Here is a 15,036-nt window from a genome sequence, read left to right as displayed (position 1 = left end):
TTGATACATAAAATATATTTTATAATATATAAATTATTATAGTTTTATTATGTAACATACCTTCAATTATTTTTCAAACTGGCTGTATTAGCCAAGCTTAGGAGAGCTCAATTACAGAATTAGAAAGGTGATCGTTTTTATTTTTAATTTTTTTCCTTTCCAGCATTAAAAACAACATTTATTTATTTATTTAATTTTATTCTTTTCCAGCTTTATTGAGTAGAGGTGGTGACTGTTTTTGGTAAAGCTTACATATAAGCACATCATTATTATTGGTTAGGGTAACATAATAGACTGAGTCAAAAGTACACAACTTTAAATCACTAAAGAATAAAAAGCATAATTATATAAAAGTACTTAAGAAAGAGGGTGTTATATAGAAGAATATTGTCCCAGTGGTTTGGGGAATTATTATTATTATTTTTTTTAGCCATGCAGCTCACAGGATCTCAGTTCCCCAACCAGGGACTGAATCTGGACCACGGCAGTGAAAGCCCGAAATCCTAACTGCTAGGCCACCAGGGAACTCCCCCAATGGTCTTGTGAAAACACATTTTACAGTGTGTAGTTACCAGCTTATTCTTAATATCTTGAATCAGCAGTCCACTTTCAGGAACCATCAATTTCTGGAGGGTCTCTGGAGAATGTCAGTTTAGGATCTCCAATAGATGTAACTTTTCAGTTGTGTCAAGGTCCTTTATATTTTTCTAGAGGATTGTCAGTGATACAGACAATAAGGTTTTGGAGTAAGCAAAATCCTGTGTTACTGAAAATCATGAATAACTTCTAATTAAATGTATCCCCATACTGCTGGATAAACAAGACAAAATGTTCTACACAGGAAATACAAGATCTAATGGTAAATATTTTAACCATGGTGAATGCTGTGGCTTTTCAACAAGCAAATGTTTTAACCTACCCAGGAAACAAATGTACTGTTAATAGTATACATTCATAAATGATAGAGGGAAGCAATTGCTACAATTCATTCGGTGATCTCAAAGGATCTTTTAGGGCATGATTTTAGTCTTTGCCTTATCTTCACAATTTTTCCAGGTTAATTGGTTTTCAGATAGGGCATGAACTGGCTAAATCCTCCGTTCCTGGAAGTGTTCTCATAATGGTTTGATTCTGTGGCCAATTTATCCTGACTGTGGATGGGTTGTTTGATGGAAGATTTCCACAAGTGTTCATTTGGGGTGTTACTGGGTGCTTATCAGGTGGCCATCGTGGATTTGCCAGATTTTATCCTCATAGATCTTATAACTTAATCATTCCCAGTGTTTATCTTCAGAATTCGGGTATCCAGATTTTGCCTATCTATGATGAAATCTTTGAACTTCTACATCAATTTATTGTTACTATTTTTGTTTTTGATGTTTTAATGATGTCCCTGTATAATGATTTTAATCACAGAAATCTGTTTAGCATGGCAATCTGTTAATGTATTTCTGTATATGCAAAATATTTCCATAATGATTATAGTATAGTATACTAACTTCTGTAATATCTCTTCTACTATGAGTGTCTGGCTTTATGACAACAATTGTTTTAACATGAAGACATCAGGTAATTGATGTGTTTGTTATTCAATTTTACAGGATACCTTAGAAATCTTTGCATTTGTACATCCTTTTAAAGAAGTGAATTATTCTAAAAGCTACTAATCTTAGTGTAATATATATATATACACATTTATACTAACAATTTAATACACCCTAGAAAGAACCATGGTTCAGATATGTGAACAATTTGGCTTTTGGTAAGAAATTTTGTAAGAGAAACAGGACTGTTTTTTGTATATTAGCCTGATATTTTTTCATATTTTTAACATAAAACCCTTCAACAAACAATACTGAGTAAGGATTTGATACTATAGCGTCAAAAATTCTGTTCTGATCATGGTTGTCTTCTTGAATTACAGGAACACAAGTACGGGATTCTCCTTCACAGGGTTATGGAGTTGCTGGATTAAGAATGCTACACCAGGGCTTCCCTGGTGGCGCAGTGGTTGAGAATCTGCCTGCCAATGCAGGGGACACGGGTTCCAGCCCTGGTCTGGCAGGATCCCACATGCCGCGGAGCGACTGGGCCCGTGAGCCACAATTGCTGAGCCTGCGCGTCTGGAGCCTGTGCTCCGCAACAAGAGAGTCCGCGATAATGAGAGGCCCGCGCACCGCGATTAAGAGTGGCCCCCACTTGCCGCAACTAGAGAAAGCCCTCGCACAGAAACGAAGACCTAACACAGCCATAAATAAATAAATAAATAAACCCAAAGTTTAAAAAAAAAAAAAAAAAAGAGTGCTACACCAGTATTTGGTTACATGAGAAGGAGGAAATGATAATTCATAATTAGTTAATCAATAAGTAAAAAAACGAGTGGTTTCTGCTAGCAATAGTGATTGAGTAGGTGTGCCACCATTAGACTGAAAGGCCTAGTAGAAGATCTGAGGCTATTTTGACTTATTAGTTGAGGCCTGTAATTACTCAGCGGCACAGAGTTTTATTTATTTTGCTTCTTTAAGAGATAGGTTTTATAGGCAATGGTGTTTTAGTGAGTTAAAATCCATAGAGCATGGCCTAACATTTTCATGTTTGTACAAAGTAAATAAACAAATAAATAAATAAATAATGCAATTAAGGAAAAAAACTCAATCTGTAATCTTATGGGCTCTGCTCCAAGTTAATCTGCCTATATTGGTGGAATCTTTCATCCATAAGAATTCTGGTACCATAGCTATCTTTTTGGTACTTTCTAGAACCACATACAGTATACATTCCCGTATCTAGATGAACTGTAATCCAATCAAGTATAAGAGATGCAGTATATTTTTGTCTAAAAGTAGATCTTACTACATTTATAGATGTTTGGGTTAGAGATCCCCAAGACCACCCCAGGTAAAATGATTCACTAGGACTGAGAGGACTCAGCATATAGTTGTATTCATGGCTAAGGGATATAGACAATCTAGAACAAAATCAGCAAAGGGAAAAGGCACTTAGACATAGTCTGTGGGAAACCAGATATAAGCTTTCAAGGGTCCTCTCCCAATGGAGTCATACAGGACATGCTTAATTTCCCTAGCGATGAGCTGTGACAACATGTATGAAATGTTGTGTGAAATGTTGCTAACCACAGAAGCTTGAGACTCAGTACCCTGGGTTTCTACTGGGGGCTAATCACGTAGGCCCCACTGTCTGGCATGTACCCAAATTCCACACACCCAGAAGGAAAAGCAAGGTTCAGTAGAAACCATATTGTTTGTACAAACAGTTTAGTGAGTCACTCTCATCAGTTGATGTTGGGAACCCTCCTGAAATTTAAGTTCCTGGATGCCAGCCAAGGCTCAACCTTGCAAACAGGCTTTTCCAAGGATAGCAGTTCAGTCCTGCTCTGTTGATTATTTTCTTCACAATGTTGTATCACAGAGAATAAAGAATATCCCTCTGATAATGATCTCAAAATATCAGCTATAGTTGAGACACTGAATTATTAGAGATTTTGACTACCTGAGTGGTTCTATTAAACCAAGGTAAATAAAGTTTATTTCTTCTCAAGTCTTCCACAATTTACTATATACATTCAAATTTTTCTTGTCTTCTTTTAAAAAAACCAACACGGCACTCTCATTTTTACTTTAATACAAAATTTTTTGTTTTCTTTTTTCATGAGAAGTCAATTTGCCTCTCTTCTTGCTTTTTAGACAATCTTTTACTCTGATATAGAGGTGGAACTACTGATAAAGTGATAACTATATAAAATATAGGGAAATAGAAAAAAGATTGGTAATTGTTGGGTGCTCTTGTTTACGTTGGAGCCATATCACTGGATAGATTTTTGAATAGCTGTCCTGTTTCTTAGCTGGCATGGTACATAGTTTCTTTAATGGTCCTTCTATTCACTATATTTACACGTATCCTTATCTATAGGCTCTCACATCTTAGAGAAGAGAGACACTTTGGGGTATTTCATCTACAGAGCCATACGATATATTGATTTCTAGCCTATTTACTTTTTAAAGCTATCTGGAAACGTTGAGCCACATATTAGATATTTTCTAAACTAGCAATTTTACATTTTAATTAATTTATTTTTTATTAAATCTACAAAAAAGAGAAGACAAGGCTTCTTTACTTTTTCAGTATTCCAGATACTGAATGTAACCCAGAATACTTTTTGAAAGTTTCCTGAAGTCTGTTTAAGTTACAGCATTGAATCTTTGTCCAGTCTACCCTTAAAATAGAGGCTTCTATTAATTGCTTTATATTTTTTCTTTTTATATTTAAAAAATTTTCATAGCTGAGTTTTTAAAAATCTCCTCTTTCATGCCTTTATGATTTTAGACATTTTTCCCTTCGGAAGGGCTTATAAGTAACTAAATTAGTTGGTACAGATCTGTAGCCCATGATAATAAGTATCTTTAAGAGTTCCAGATTCTATAGCAAAAATTTGCCTGTATTGCTGGAGATTAGGAAATTCTTTAATTACAGGCATACCTCATTTTATTGCACTTCACTTTATTGAGCTTTGCAGATACTGCATATTTTAGAAATTGAAGGTTTGTGTCAGTCCTGCAGTGAGCAAGTCTATTGGCACCATTCTTTCAACAGCATTGATTTTTAATTAAGGATGTGCATTTTTAAAAGATATAATGCTATTGCACACTTAATAGACTGCAGTATAGTGTAATTATGACTTTAAATGGACTGGGAAACCAAAAAATTCATGTGACTTGCTTTATTGCAATATTCAGTCTACTGTGGTGTCTGGAACCAAACCTGCGACATCTCCAAGGCATGCCTGTATGGCCCTTAATTTAGCTCTAGACCAGGATTTTTTTTTATTGAGATGTAACTGATACACTAGGATTTTAATTTAACTTCAAACATGTATCAACTGATAAATGCATAAGCAAAATGTGGTATATCCATCCAATGGAATATTATTTGGCCATAAAAGGGAATGAAATACTAACACATGCTATATAATATGGATGAACCTAGAAAACAAAATGCTAAGTGCCAGAAGCCAGTCACAAAAGGTCATGTATTATGTGATTCCATTTAAATAAAATGTCCAGAATAGACAAATCTATGGAGACAGAAATATTAGTGGTTGTTTGGGAGTGAGAGGGGAGTGTTTGGGGGAGAGTGGGGTGGTAGTTAAAAAGTATAGAGTTTTTTTGGGGGTGATGAAATGTTCTAAAATGGATTTTGGTGATGGTTGCACAAATTTGTGAATATACTAAAACCACTGAATTGTACCTTTCAAATGGGTAAATTGTAAGGAATGTAAATTATCTCAATAAAGCTGTTAGAAAAAAAGGGAGAAATGAAAGGCACGACATCTATTTCACAAAATAGAATAAATATGAAAAGTTGCTCAAATTCATTTTCAGAAAAATGCAGGGGCTTCCCTGGTGGTGCAGTGGTTAAGAATCCTCCTGCCAATGCAGGGGATATGGGTTCGACCCCTGGTCCAGGAAGGTCCCACATGCCGTGGAGCAACTAAGCCTGTGCACACAACTACTGAGCCTGCGTTCTAGAGCCCGTGAGCCACAACTACTGAACCCGTGTGCCACAACTACTGAAGCCCGCACGCCTAGAGCCCATGCTCCGCAACAAGAGAAGCCACCACAACGAGAAGCCCGCGCACTGCAAAGAATAGTAGCCCCCGCTCACCACAACTAGAGAAAGCCTGTGCACAGCAACGAAGACCCAACGCAGCCAAAAATAAATAAATAAATTTATTTTAAAAAAAAAGAAAGAAAAATGCAGATCAAGAGCACCGCAAGTTACTCTTTTACGCCAATGTTCAAAACTATCAAATGCTGGAAAAAATGTTGAGCTCTCCTATAAGATTGCTTGTAGGATTGTAAATTAGGAATAGTACTTTGGAAAACAAGTTGTCATAGCCTTATAAAGTGAAACGTTCTCATTTCCTGTGACCCAGGAATTCCACTAAGTATATACCAATAGAAAGAACTTTCTGATGAGATTAGTAGTGATATTAACAAAGGTGATATTTGGTAACGTATAACGAAATGTGTCAACATTTGGAAGATGCACATTATTCAATGACAATATTTTTCAAATGACCAATGCATACTAATACAAAATCATGCGTGGGTAAAAGATCCATTCAAAATTCAAGATACACCAAAGTATTTTAATGTAACAGAGTATAAAAAGTTCACTGGTATGATTTCAGATTCCGCATTGCAATTAATCTTTGAGAAACTACTGCTTGTCAAGTTTTGGTGTTACATAAAAGGAGAATATCCACAATTATCTGAAAAGGCTATTAAAATACTGCTTCTTCTTCCAACTACATACCTATGCCAGGCTGGATTTTCTTCCTACTCTTCAACAAAACAACACAGCACAATAAAATAAAGGTAGAAGCCTTTCGGAGAACTTAGCAGTCTTCTATTAAACCAGACAAAAAAGTAAACATAATGCCATGCTTCTAATTTTTTTCATAAAATCTTGTTGTAATTAAAATATAATATTTATGTTAACATATAGTGGGCTCATTATTCTTTTTAAATGAATTCTAAAAGTAAATATTTAAAAATTTCTGAAAAACAAAACAAAACCAAAGTAAGCAGCAGGAGAATATGCAGGTTAATGGCAAACATTTTCAAATGGTAGACCTCCAAAGCAAAAGGTCTATTAACCTTATTAAACTTCTCAGTGTAACTACCAAATGGCTCTATTCCAAACCAAAAGGTCTAATTACTTAGAACAAAGACCTAAGCATAATGATCTTATGCAAAAAAACTACTTGGTTATACACCCCAGGCTAAAGAATACACACAGTAATGAGAATTCAATGAAAGTAGAGCTCAGGTGGTTACTGAGACTGACTCATCTGGCAGCTGACCTAATGACAAAGTTTGGACCAGTAAGTGTACCTGTTGGCCCAGAGCTTACCTGGAATACTGCCAAACGAGTTTTTAAAACAATCTTGGTGGAAATTCCAGAATTACCAAAGGATAATGAGACTGCCCATTGATATCTGAAATAAAAAGACAAAGCTGAAATTTACTGCTTACTATAGTAATCTAGAGCTATGCTGGTCAGGCAGAGCCTGAGCAAAGCCAACTACTGGACTCATAGGGTTTTTAGGAGGCGTGGAGTTCAGGATGGGTGGCCTTTGAGAGGCATAAAAGGGTTGGCGTGATCCTTAAAAGCTTGGTTACTTGAGTGACTATTGTTGACTGGTTGGTACTCAAAGGCGGCTTTTCTGGAGTGAATTCATGCCTGATCAGCTGACTGTAATACGCAAGAGGCTAATGATGATCAGTTGGCTTACAAAAGCAGGTTCATGGAGTTGAGTTGTGCTTATCAACTGAATGTGTTCTGATTGTGACTTCGTTCTATGGCTACAGAAAAATCGATCTTTCCCTAAATTTCTGAGAATTTTTCATTCTGATTTTCTTACATAACTACAATACAGTTATCAAACGTATTTGTTGTAACATATCTTTGTTCAAATTTCACTACTCCTTTAAAGCAAAAAAATTTTTTTTAATTGAAGTATAGTTGATTTACAATATAATATTAGTTTCAGGTGTACAGCATAGTGATTCAATATTTTTATAGATTATACTCCATTTAAAGTTATTACAAAATAATGGTTATATTTCGCTGTGCTGTACATCTTTGCTTATTTTATACATAGTAGTTTGTATCTCTTAATCCCATACCCCTATCTTGTCCCTACCCTTTTCCCTCTCCCCACTAGTAACCACTTTAAGCACTTCGTTCTCTATATCTGTGGGTCTGTTTCTGTTTTGTTATATATATTTGTGTTATTTTTTAGATTCCCCATATAAGTGATAACAGAGTATTGTCTTTCTGCCTGACACTTTACTAAGCATAATACCCTCCAGGTCCATCCATGTTATTGCAAATGGCACAATTTCATTCTTTTTAATGACTAAATAATATTGCATTGTGTATATGTATATGTATATATATATTACATCTTATATACTACATCTTCTTTATCCATTCATCTGTTGATGGACACTTGGCTTACTTCCATATCTTGGCTATTGTAAATAATACTGCTATGAATATTGGAGTGCATGTATCTTTTTGAGTTAGTATTTTCAGTTTTTTTTGGATACACACCCAGAAGTGGAATTGCTGGATCACGTGGTAGTTCTATTTTTAGTTTTTTGAGAAACCTACATACTGTTTTCCATAGTGTCTATACCAAATTACATTTCCACCAACAGTATACAAGGGTACCCTTTTCCCCACTTCCTCGCCAAACTCTGTAGACTTTTTGATGGTAGCCATTCTGATGAGTGTGAGGTCATATCTCATTGTGGCTTTGATTTGCATTTCACTAATAATTATTCAATGCTGAAAATGTTTTCAAGTGCCTGTTAGCCATCTGTATGTCTTCTTTAGAAAAATGTATTTTCAAGTCTTCTGCCCATTTTTTAATCAAGTTGTTTGTTTTTTTGATATTGAGTTGTATGAGTTAAAGCAAAATTTATTGTTTCCAAAATGTACTGATCCATGATCATGCATGCATTTAGTTGTCATGGCTCTTGTACCTTCTTTATTCTGAAACGGTTCCTCTGCTTTCCTTTGTTTCTCATGACCTTGTCATTTGAAGAATATAGGCCAGTTTGTTGTTTGACTTTTTTTTTTTAATTAATTAATTTATTTTTGGCTGCATTGGGTCTTCCTTGCTGCGCATGGGCTTTCTCTAGTTGCTGCGAGCGGGGGCTACTCTTCATTGTGGTGCGCAGGCTTCTCATTGCGGTGGCTCCTCTTGTGACGGAGCATGGGCTCTAGGCGTGCGGGCTTCAGTAGTTGTGGCGCACGGGCTTAGTTGCTCCACGGCATATGGGATCTTCCCAGACAAGGGCTCGAACCCGTGTCCTCTGCAATGGCAGGCCGATTCTTAACCACTGCACCACCAGGGAAGTCCCTGACTTGTTTTTAATGGACATCCTTCAATATGGATTTTTCTGATTCTTTCCTCATGGAGAGATTCAGGTTATGAATTTTTGGTAGGCACACCGTAGAAGTGATGTTGCTTCCCCAGTGAATTACCTCAGGGAATCTCAGTGATACTAGTTTGTGCAAGTTTTGGTGATTTTCATAGGTGTCTCCACAGTAAAGCTGACATTTATCTCTTCTTATTTGCTTATGAGGAGATACTTTGAGACTGTGCTCCCCATGAGACTTTTGCTCAATGGTTTTAACACTTACTGATGATTATTGCCTGAATCAATTATTACTATCACGGTTGCAAAACGGCAATTTCCTAACTCTGTCATTCCTTCTCCCCCCTTTATTTATTTATATTTTAAGTATCAGTATGGGCTCATGGATTCTTTTTTTTTTTTATTCAATGGTTTATAATCCACTGTTCCAGATTCAGCCAGTGGGAGCCCTTCAAGCTGGCTCCTGAGTCCTTTAAACATGTTCCCAACATGTTTAAGCACTTGTTTACTTTCTGGCACGAAAAAGATATTCCAGGCTCTTCTTATACTTTCTCAAGCCCAGCCCTGGTGTTAGTCATTTCTCTAAGGATGTCTGATTCCTTTTAGTGAAACATTTTTTTTCCATTAAAATATTTTGGATTTCACTACATATTAGTAAGTATATAGTTAGCTGACTAGTATTATATAATATAGATGTACCATAATCTATTTAACATGTCCTCATTGGTTGTTTCTAATCTCTTTTTTTTTTAAATCAAACAATTCTGCAATGAAATGTCTCTAAACTTTATTTTGTTTATGAATGAGCATATTTGTAGGATAATCGCTTAGAAGTGGAATTTTTGCATCAAAAACTCTGGAAATTTGTAATTTTGATAAATACTGCAAATTGTCCTTCCAAGAGATTGTACCAATTTACATTTCTACCAGTATCATATGAGGGCTGACAACGAAGCTTACAAATTTAGGTCAAAATTCTGTTTTATCCATAGTACACTTCGAGGATTTAAATTTTTCAGTTATATTAGCTTACTAGAATAGGCAGTTTAAGAAAAATTTCCTTAATCCAGTGATCAAGAAAAGTAGAGCATTTAATCATGCCCATGAGTAGCCCTGGTGATGAATTTGAACTGGATTAATTTTCTAAATTTGTGATTATGTTTTCTCCAAAAAGGCCTAAAGCATAACAATCAGTCACTATCCCTTTTGGCTCCTCAAGGCTGTCAGTTTCAATTACCTTTGTAGCTCTTGAGCTTCTAAAGACTTGTTTTCTCTCCATGAATCTGCTTTGAAATATAGGCAAACAATTTCTGCCATACATGGGTGGGTTTTTTCAAAAATAGCTTTTTGTATTCCAATTACAAATAATAGTTAAGAGCTGTCCTAAAAAAGTTAAAGAAAACTTGTGCCTTGAACACAGTAGGAATCTCAGACTTTGGTACTGAAAAGAATCATTCAGGTGCATATTAAAAATGCAGATTACTGGGCTTCCCTGGTGGCGCAGTGGTTGAGAGTCTGCCTGCCAATGCAGGGGACATGGGTTCGAGCCCTGGCCTGGGAAGATCCCACATGCCGCGGAGCAACTGGGCCCGTGGGCCACAGCTACTGAGCCTGCGCGTCCTGAGCCTGCGCGTCTGGAGCCTGTGCTCCGCAACAAGAGAGGCCGCGACAGTGAGAGGCCTGCGCACCGCGATGAAGAGTGGCCCCCGCTTGCCGCAACTAGAGAAAGCCCTCGCACAGCAACGAAGACCCAACACAGCCAAAAATAAATAAATAAATAAATAATTTTTTTAAAAAAATGCAGATTACTGGACTCGTCTAAGAACTTCTGATTCAGTAGGTCTGAGAGGTATAGACCAGATACTTGCATATAGAGAAGCTTTCCGGTGATTCTGATGCAATGATCTTGGAACCACACTTTGAGAAATATAACATTAAATTATTGCTGATGGACTGTAGTCTCATGCTTTTAATGTGGGCTAGGAAACCCATTTCAGTGAAAAAGTGGTGGTTTTTTTTGGAGGGGATGGGAAGTATTCATGGTTTTATAACATGTTGTTTTACTTAAACCTGAGAAACCAATGTTTCTATGGCTAACATTTTCTGAATATTTATAGTATGTACACACTCATTGTTTAAGCAGTTTCCATGAATTGATATTAACTTACATATACCTCACAAGCCCATGAGGCAAGTACAATTACTCTCATTTTGCAGCAAAGGAAACTGAGGCACAGAGGTTGAGTGACTTGACAGTCACACAGCTAAGAAGTTGTAGGGTCAGGATTCAAACCTTAGCAATCAGCCTCTGTTATACTATGTTGCCCCTCTCTTTTCATTTTAACTTGAAGGGGCTCAATTTTCTCATCTGAAAAGGAGTTGGCTTGGTCCTAAATGGTAGGAACTCTGCACAGCTCACTGGAAAGCGTGTAACTATATGTACAGATAAAGCCTTTGGTCTGTTAAAGGATTAAAAGCACCTCTTAGTTAATACAATTGTATAATTTTGTGGAGTAGGTCTGAATGCAAAGGTAGTAGATTTCGTGATGGTCATGGGGTATGTTATTAGCGATATATTTTTATTGTATCTGAACTAATGATGGGATGAAATAATCTTTAAAAAATTTTTCTTTTACCATCTATTAACTGTTGAAAAGTCCATCATGAGATCTTTTAGCAACACAGGACTAAAAAGCTAAAACAATCTCAAAGACTGCCTTTCTTTAAATGAATCCAGTAAAATAGTTATCATGTTGGGTAATGTTTCAAATGTCTCTCAGAACCCTCATACTCCACAATTTTTAAATGACAAACATTAAACTAGCTCATGTATTTCAGAAAAAAAAAACCAAAACATGATTTTTCAATTAATGTAATGTATTCATGTATTCATGTAATAAACACCAATTAAATACCTACTATGTGCCAGGATTTGTGCTAGGCACTAGGTAATAATATTTATCATTTACTGGACTTTGATGTTGGTGTTTTTCTTCTCATTTTACTGATGAAGACAGGGCAAAGTTAAGCATTTTGGGGGCAGATCTTAAGTTGCACAGTGGCAAAGCAGTATTTCAATCCTCACCAATTTGACTCCAAAACTGGGTGCACTGCATTAACTTTAGCAATTTGGATTACAGATGGATACTTTATTTTACTAAATGATTACTATAGTAAATAGTGAGTTTTCATAGGACTCTTTATATTGAATTTTTCTTACAATGTTCAAGAATAAATCTACCAATGAAAACCATACCCCACAGGGCAGAGCTCATTAAATGTTGATGAATGAATGCAGCTTAAATAGATTAGTTTTGGGTTACACATGACTACAGTAAAGTTCCCTAGTTTACTCTTTAAGCTTCACATTGCTTATTTGTAAATCCAGGAAAAGTACTTCATCTTAGAACCATTGTGAGGAAGAAATGAGATCATCTATTAAAACATCTAGCACTCAGTAAAAACAGTTTTAAAAAAAGCAATATTATAATCCTGAAATGATATGTTTAGGCCATAAACTGGGATCCTAGTTGGACAGATCTAAGAATTATGAGGTAAGAAGAATTATTAGGACCACTGGGGCAAGTAGGAGAAAGGAGTCATTGATAGATATGAGATTATAGGCTTGATCTTTGTTGCAAAATGTGTGATTAAAGACAAGAATGGGGAAATTAGGCAGGAATATGGGACTGAGGTTGCAAAACTTTTCATCCTGAGGGAGATGTTCTGAGGAGAAACAAAGATATAGGATTGGGAGAGGCAAAGCAGATAGATATTAGTTGAGTGAATATATGAAAGGATGGATGAATTAATGCATGGACAAATCAACAAATTAACTCAAAATATTCATTGAGTGTCAGGTAATACAAATTTATTGCTCAGTGGGAGCAGGTCCATGGTGGTGGCTTCACAATTCCTATAAAAGAGAAGCTTGGGAGTAGCAATCTGGTTGGAAGGGTGTCTGGAAAAGGGTCTAGGTGGCGAATGAGATTTGTCTAGACTTTATAATCTCTTAGTACTTTAAATCAGAAAATACTAAAGAGCAGGGAAGGGGCCCTGATTGAGATAATGGCTGGAACTAATTTCCCTCAGGCTAACCATAACTCTGCCACTGCAGACGTATAAAACCAAATCAATGGGATACTCATTTTAACAGGTCTATGTACAAAGCGCTATGTCAGCATGGAGGCAGAAACATTTAATTCTCCATTGGGATAGAGTAGATGAGGGAAGGATTTCATTAAAAGGTGTGATTTTAGTTGACTCATTTATCACACTTGAAAAATCGACTTAATATTCTAAACACAAGGAACAACATAGACCTTCAAAGACATAGAAAAGTTAGAGATCCTGGCAGACTGTTCAGAACCTGGCTGAAGCCGGGGTCAGGCTGGAGGTGAAGCAGTCGCCCAATAATAATAGGCTTGCATGTTATGCCAAGAGTTTTGAAATTCATCCTCTGATTGATGGGAACTGCTAAAGAATCTCAGGCATGGGAGTGACAATGATAAAATATTATATAACATTTTAGGAAGATCACTGTTCTACACATTTGAAAGAGGAGCAAGATGACCACCCCAACCTCTTCTTTATAAATGAGAAATTAGAAGGAAAAAAAAATGAATAGAACAGAGGCCCTATACACAAGGAATTTACATTCCAGTGGGGAGAGGCAGACAATAAAAAATAGATATACAATGTAATATCAGATTGTGATAAGTGCTAGAAAGAAGAGTAAAGCCGGGTAAGGCACACAAGGATTGAGTGGAGGTACTTGTCTAAAGGCAAACTCAATGTTCTTTCCACTTATCTTGTAGCCACCATAAAAAAAATAGGGTTTCAAGATCCTCTCTCACTTTCCAACACAACAGCTCCACTATACTGAAACCTCAATGTTGCAAACCTGTCCATGTTTTTCATTCATTGTCTAATAACCTCTTTACCTTCTTAAGTATTGTCTTGCCAAAGTCCAGAAAATGAGGAGCAAATTCCCCTCCGAAGGTTAAAGAACTTGTTATCAGGCTGAACTGAAAAGCGGTGTCTGCCATTACTTCTACAGTGTCTCTACACCTCACCCAGACACAGCTTTTCACCATTTCTTGAGTCTTTAATTTCCAGAGGTAGGCTCGTAAAAACTTGCAGGTCTCCTTCCCTCTCTTCCTTCATCTTTCTGTTTGATACATGTTCTGTGTTGAGTGCTTGGTTTGGCAGACATTTTGCGAGATGCAGATAACACAGAGGTGGGCAAACCACAGCCCTGAATTCTGAAACTGTGTGGATAAGCAGTTGTACTGTGTGTGGGTAAGTAGAGGCTCAAGCCAGGTGCCTGGAACCTGTGAGGCCAGAGCGGAAGGACCAGTTGCTGTCGGGCCTTAAATGCCTGGTTTAAAGTTGATACAATTCTGTGTGCTGTGGAAAGTGCTCAGAGGTCTATAAAAAGGTAAGAATTGACTTTCATTAAGGGTATACTGTATGTATTATTTTCTTCTGACAATTTCAAAGGACTTTTACAGGCCATTTAGGAGGGGATTATTCAGCGTTCCTGTTCACTTTGTCGTCTTCACTCAAAGTCATGCACATTAGATACTGAAAAAAACATAAGAGCATCATTTTGGTTCTAACACTTTCGTTATCGCTCGCTTGCTTTACTTGTCATTTGCCGCGAACTTCATTAGCCCCGCGGGTTAAGCCCACGGGCGGTAAATGCCTTTTGAGAGGTGGAGTATCCATGTGCAAGGTTTTATCTGCCTAGAAGTCCACTGCCCACCAATCTCATTGGACAAGATTCAATCTGTATCTTTCCGTATTAACCATAATCAGATTTTCATAGAGTAAATAGTTATCGCACTCATTGTTATGAATTAAGTCACACGTATACAACTGATGGAAAACTTGTTCCCTATGAGTACTCAATTTCCAATTCGTTCAAAACATCAGAAATTTTGTACAAATCTTTTCGTGTATTTTCTGCACTAAAGTTCTCTGAAAAACAAACAACAACAAAAAACAAAAACAATAAGGGTATACTGTAGTTTCTCCAAGTGTTAACTGTTAGACAAGT

At 36.6% G+C, this 15,036-nt stretch overlaps 1 protein-coding gene across 2 annotated transcripts in view; it reads right to left on the bottom strand.

Moving 5' to 3' along the window:
* Positions 1-15,036, bottom strand: part of LOC137765377 (RNA-binding protein 43-like) — a 149,495-nt gene that overhangs the window by 133,937 nt on the left and 522 nt on the right. The window contains exon 2 of one of the 2 annotated variants that reach the window (XM_068545128.1): positions 6,937-7,021. The exons of the other annotated variant lie outside the window; for it this stretch is intronic. The gene's annotated coding sequence lies outside the window, so the exon portion shown is untranslated. The remainder of the gene's footprint in view (positions 1-6,936; positions 7,022-15,036) is intronic. 2 annotated transcript variants of the gene reach the window in all.

This window comes from Eschrichtius robustus, chromosome 5, assembly GCF_028021215.1.
Source record: "Eschrichtius robustus isolate mEscRob2 chromosome 5, mEscRob2.pri, whole genome shotgun sequence".
NCBI classification, from domain to species: domain Eukaryota; kingdom Metazoa; phylum Chordata; class Mammalia; order Artiodactyla; family Eschrichtiidae; genus Eschrichtius; species Eschrichtius robustus.
Note: the sequence above shows the minus strand (reverse complement) of the source record. Positions and strands in the feature narration are given on the sequence as shown.